Source organism: Ylistrum balloti, unplaced genomic scaffold, assembly GCF_031769215.1.
Source record: "Ylistrum balloti isolate Yb309-2 unplaced genomic scaffold, AGI_CSIRO_Ybal_v1 Utg370742, whole genome shotgun sequence".
Lineage (NCBI taxonomy): Eukaryota > Metazoa > Mollusca > Bivalvia > Pectinida > Pectinidae > Ylistrum > Ylistrum balloti.
In genome coordinates, this window is record NW_026782437.1 from 1,131,132 (window position 1) to 1,137,717 (window position 6,586).

Below are 6,586 nucleotides of genomic sequence, written 5' to 3' on the forward strand. Positions count from 1 at the left end.
CGAAATCAAACGCTTTAGTATAATCTACAAAGCAGCAGTACAATCGTTTCTTATTTCTCAAAGTACGATTAATTATTGATTGTAATGCAAAAATAGCGTCAACAGTGGAGTGATTCTGCTTGAAGCCAAATTGAGCATCGGTAATTTTACTATATTTTAAGTCAAACGTCACCAGCCTATTATTAATTATAGACGTAAATAGTTTCCCCAGACAACTGACAATAGTAATTCCCCTATAATTATTTACATCATTAGCATCCCCCTTTTTGAACTAAATACTTCCTGTTCGAAATATTTCGGCAAAATGAAAGCGTTGACGTCATCTTGGACTTTAAACACACACAACTGATTATGTGATCTTTAAAGGCCCTAAATAGTAATGTCCGTATCTAGACATGTGTAGCTAGATGTCCACGGATTTAACCCGGACATACTCTGTATTGAAACTTTGCTGGTTTCATTTGTTTATTAACTAATTCATTAAGATGCTTGCACATTCAATCCATGTAATGTATCCCTTGTCACGACCCTAATCAGCTGATCTCGTTGACAAGCCTTTTCTATTTATAAAGACCAACTAATTACAAAGACTTTCGTGTTAATGTTAATAGATATATCATGGAAGCAGTAGAATATAATGTGTCCATTATGTTCTATGATCTGTTTAATGGTCTTATATACCACTTAATCAAAGAAAAGGAGGTCTTTCAGTACAAACTTTTACTTTGTGAGCCGTTTTCAAACTAGATGAATTTCGTAGTGAACATTCTGAATTTTTCACCTGTTATTGTATTAATTTGAATTTTAAACAAAATTCAAATCAGATTTACCAAATTTATATCAACATTATCTATAAACCATAACCAGTCATGATATATATATATCTGTTTCGCAATCCGTGTCGGAAAACCTAGTTTCTGTTTGCATGTTTTTGTTTCGTTTGAAACAATATGAATCAGAATAGGGATAGTCAAAAACTCATTTTGTGACAGTATAATTACGATATACCGCCGGTATTCTTATCAGGAAATTATCAAATAATAAAACACAAAATATTCCGTTTCGGAAAACCGATGACATAATAGTTTCGGTTTCTAAACAATGGAACAAGACTTCCTGTCCACATTATTGCGTCTGTTAAATTTTTTTAGGGTTATTTTACTAGTGTTTTCAATGATAAATATACACCACACATTCTTTAATATCTTTAATCTGCGGTATTACATTCTTTCTCGACTGAAAACATGACATTTATGCTTGGATTAACCAACCAAGTTTTACATGGCGGGTGTCGTCGACGAAGCAGTGTCAGACGCTTATTCTTTTGGGACACCTGGTCAGAATTCCTCCTCTATAACTTTAACATCTTGGCACTTACTGCAAAAACATATATACTGAACAAAATAAGTTAAGGATCATAAACTTGAAACAGTGCAGTTTTACATACAAATAATAATATGATTATATTTTAAATTTTAATGACAGAACATTCATTTTAGTCTTTAATTACACAAAACAAATTCATTTGTGGTAATTGCTACCAAGAGCAGATAACCCTGAGTAACAGCACCCTTGAAATCCAGACAAGTTAATCATGTAGACAAGGAAAACTCATCAAACTGCAATTGGCAGTTTAATAGGCAGTATGACCTCCGTTGACATCAATAACTGCCCTGCAACGTCTGCACATGCTCCTTATTAGTCGTCGGTGGCTGATCTGTGGGATGCGCTGCCATTCCTCTTGCAGAGCAATCATAAGCTGTTGGCGGTTCTGTGGCGGATTAGGTCGAGCTGAAACCCGGCGTTGCAAGGTGTCCCAAGCATGCTCGATAGGGTTCAGATCAGGAGAACGACTTGGCCAGTCCATGCGAACGATTGCTTCACGTTGAAGATAGTCGTTGACCACACGAGCACGGTGAGGACGAGCATTATCATCCATCAGAATAAAATCATGGCCAACAACTCCTGCAATGGGCCTTACTATAGGGTGTAGAATCTCGTCCCTGTATCGAACAGCTGTTAAAGATCCATTGTCTATGATGTAGAGGTCTGTATGGAAGTCAACACTGATCCCTGCCCAAACCATCACTGACCCACCACCAAAGCGATCATGCTGGACAACACAGCAGTCTGCATAGCGCTCTCCTTGGGTTCTCCATACCCTCCTCCTACCGTCATGGAAGTCAACACAAAACCTAGACTCATCTGTGAACATAACATTTCTCCAATGACGTAATTGCCAATTCAAATGAAGTGGCCCATATGTCTGGATTGTCGATGACCTCTGGATAAAATTGGTCGGACTGCTGGTCTTCTAGCTCGTAAATTAGAGGCATGGAGTCTGTTTCTGATTGTCTGGGATGAAATCCTTAGATTTGTTGAAACTGAAGATTCAAGACAGGAGCACTCAAAAACCGCTGACGTCGTGCCGTGATGCAAATGAATCTGTCCTGTCGGGCTGTCGTATAGCGTGGTCGTCCAGATCTGGGGCGTTGACGGACGTTATTTGTCTGTTGATAGCGATTCCATAGCCTACTAATCACGCTCTGAGAAACATGAAGCTGTGCCGCCACATTTCGTTGAGTTTGACCAGCTTGAATTTATAGCTCGCGCGGCTTCCATATCATTTAAATGTCTTCGCATGATTAGTTTTTCAAGTTTTCGTTACAAATTGATTAAATGTTTCCAAATTCAACTTTTTTTAGCTTAGAAGTAACAGAATCAAAACCTGCAAGATTCCTCTGTAGTAATAGACCAGTCAGTTTTTCACACCACCATAGTTAACTAGAGCGGAACGGCAAGACCTTCAGATGCACGTGCTTTCACCTTTGACATGACTTTAGGTACATATTGGAGAAACTACGAGTGCAATTACCGGCAATACATGATTTGAATTTTTAAAGATATTATGGTCACAATTTATGATCCTTAACTTATTTTGTCCAGTATATTTTCGTAGGGCTCAAATTTCATGATTTTTTTAAAGGATGTACTTTTACGTTGACAATTGATTTCGTTATGGGTTTAGCTTACGTAATCAACTAGTGTTATTATTCATGTAAATTTTTGTCTGTTTAAAGTCTCGTGGACATATTCTATAATTCGTGGATTTAGACTACCAACAATCTCAATACAATTCAGAAAATCCCACGAAAATTTATTATTTTACAGTATAGAACATTTCCGTAAAAGAAATAAAGATCAATATATTGGTACACTATGTACATTTCAGTTTGCATTTTCGGACTAAATCAATCATAAAACGAGATAATAACAGTAATGAAAATGAGAGAAAGATGCAGAGCTCTAAGCATGTAATTAATCAATATTGACATCTTACGAAATGTCAGACACCAAAGTCAAGTTTTCATAAGTATCAATAATGATTTTTAGATATCAGGTAATCACGTGGGGCAGTTGCCTAGTGTTTGCTGTGAATTGTCCTTGATCAGAAAACTTTATTCTAAGTTATTTATTACCATGCAGCAAAATTCAGGTACCTCCTCCGGACCTAGGAGATTGAGAAAACAGACACACGTCAAGAGAATCGAATCTTTTGTACAAACGCCAAACAATGAATTATGCTGCGTCAAACGACTCTTTCATCCTTGTAAGAGAAGTCAATGATGCTATGTGTCCGATAGAAATCGTGAGGCGAATGATCAAAAATCAAAATTGGCACAAAAAAAAAAAAAAAAATGTAGATGGGAAGGCATATAAGACCACTCCCCCCTCCCCATCCCACCCCATTCCACCCCGAAATTCAGCTTGATATTTTGATTTCAGGGAACGTCACGTACCAGTAGACCAAACCTCCCAGTGAAAGTCATTGTGATCCATTGGAGAATTAGCAGCTGTATATTCAGACGAGTGATACCAGCAACACATCCTGCAGCAAAGATAACACAAATGCTACATGTATTTCCAATATTTCTTTATTTTTTTTATTTTCAATTTTTATTTATTCATTTATTCATTTATCTATTTATTTCCGATACTTATTTATATAAAATCGATTATAGGAAATGAATGCACAACAAAAACAGACAGGAAATATTTCGAATATGATAATGTAATGTATTTACTGAAAGTAATTATATAATAGAACACATTTTTGCACACTCTTTCTACCACCAAAGTGAATTTAATACTGGCAGATCAATTTGCATGGGCCTGATGTCCGTTACCAACTCAAAAATGTTGTGTATTCTCACACATTAAAGGACATGCTAAACAATATGGTTAATTCCCTGAACACACTTTCTGTTTTCATGGGGAACACACACATGAAGATGGCCATGTCAATAGATCAGTGTTGAGTTCAATGTGTGCTCAATGCATAAAGTGATACTTTCACAATCACTTATTATATAGAGTAATATGATGGAATTTTATCCAATGAAACATTTTCATTCTGCATAACAGCACATCAACAACAACAACAACAATTTTAATTCTTAAATTTAAATATAAGACAGCTGTTAGTATTTTAATCCAATTAAAATTTCATTATAAGTTAAAGACAATTGTTTTAAAGGATAAACTCTTCTCTGCATTATCTTATGTGTGACAAGCAAGGCAATAATAGAGAAGGGAGTTAACTCTTGAATCTAATGAAAGGTACACTGCAAAGTGTAAAAAATGACATATCAGTACAGAGGATTATTGTAATGGTATAATGCTATGGTAAAAAATTTGTTTAACTTTGCCTATTAAGTTTTTTTTTTTAAACAAAACCCATACATGTGAACAGTGCTCCTGTTTTTAACTTGATTAAATCAGCAGAATTTGACACAGACTTCTGCAAAAATATGATCATGAAATATAAGGATATATAAGTGTGTTTAAGGTTCTGTCCAACCACTGGAAAATGTTTCACGAGTTTCTAAATACTGTATTAAGTTTCATATATCACCTAATTTTAGCATCATGCTATAGAGTTTCAACCTACAGATACCAAATCTGCAAAAACTGTCAAGTACAACATGTACTAGGTGATATGTTAACAAAGGACAAGCCAATCTTACCAAACAAAATATTGTCAATGTATTGATGTGTTGATATCACAGATTCCACTCAAAATATTTAATTCACATGTGACAAGGCCATTGTTCGCATACTGTCACTGCATTATACTATTCTCATAAAGAAATACATTATTATAAATATTGTAAAAAAAAATTGAACCCACTAAGGTGAACTGCAAACTAAATCTTACATTTCGTCAGTTAGTCTTACTTCAATATTTTTGACGACATCATGATTTGTATACCATGTACACAAGATGATATTATCACAGTAAAAACAGTGCATTTAAGGAAATACATAACATGTTATATGTCTGATTTATAAAGACGAACAAAATTGTGACACTTTTAAAATGATAATTTAATTATAAAATCAACATATTTGAGGAAAATACACTCACATTTAAACATGAATTGATGTCTGCATGCATTAAAATACATTTACGATTAAAATGAGGATAAGATGAGCATGTAAATTAAATACATTTACTGTCATTATCAAACTTAAATCGTAAAATTAATAAGGAACTCCGTAGTATAAAACCACAAATTACAAGCCTTGCAGTGACCCTGCCATAGTGATTGTACAGCTTATGAAATAAGGGTACAAACAGTACTATTTATGACTTAAGTACATCAAATACAGCAAGGTCACAGTAACAGTTCCATAATGGGCTTACAGTCCACGAAATAAACGAACGTCACGCCAACAGCTTCATTTATGACTTAAGTTCATCAAACAAATGTAGTAATCATATCAAAATAAAAGATATTGTTTGTATGTGTATTTACTTCTTTTTCACAACTTTTAACTACATAATCTAAACATACAGTGACAAGAGGCTAGATGGGCCTGTTCCGCTTCTTTGGCATAAAATGCTTTTTAAAAGTACATTTATATCTCATATCATTGACCTTTAAACTAGCCAATTTATTTGAACTTTGAAAATTAGCATGCTTATTAACCAAGCTTAATATTGCCTTACAGACAAGGTCAGCTCAAAACTATTAACTAATTTTGTTTTCATGGTACCAAAATAATTATTTCTATATGTCAATATTACAAGTAAACTGAACTTTCCATCACACTTCAGGTAAAATTAAGAATCTGAAATCCCAATGAAAATAATTTTAAAATTCAACATATGATATCAAAACCTCCGTGGTTAAAGAAAAAATTACTATTAATATAATAGTTAATAATAAATTAATATAAATTTACTATTCATACTGGTTACTGACCAGATTTTGTTCTTTCATTGTGTCATTGAAAGAGAATCTCAGTTTGGCCAATGGCATATCTAAAAATAAATTTCTTTTCCAATAATAAGGTTCTCATAAAAACTTCAAAATAGATTTTTTTTCAGGATTTAAAAGGGAGTTTTTACTTGCAAGAAATAACAGACAAATACAAAACTATTGATGAATATACATAAGTGACTGCAGAAAATCCTAAATATAAATTAAGAAATTCATATTAGATGGACTGTAAATACCCTTCTCTAACAATGAGTGAAAAAACAATATCATGTAAAAATCATCACAATTCTATAGCTGTA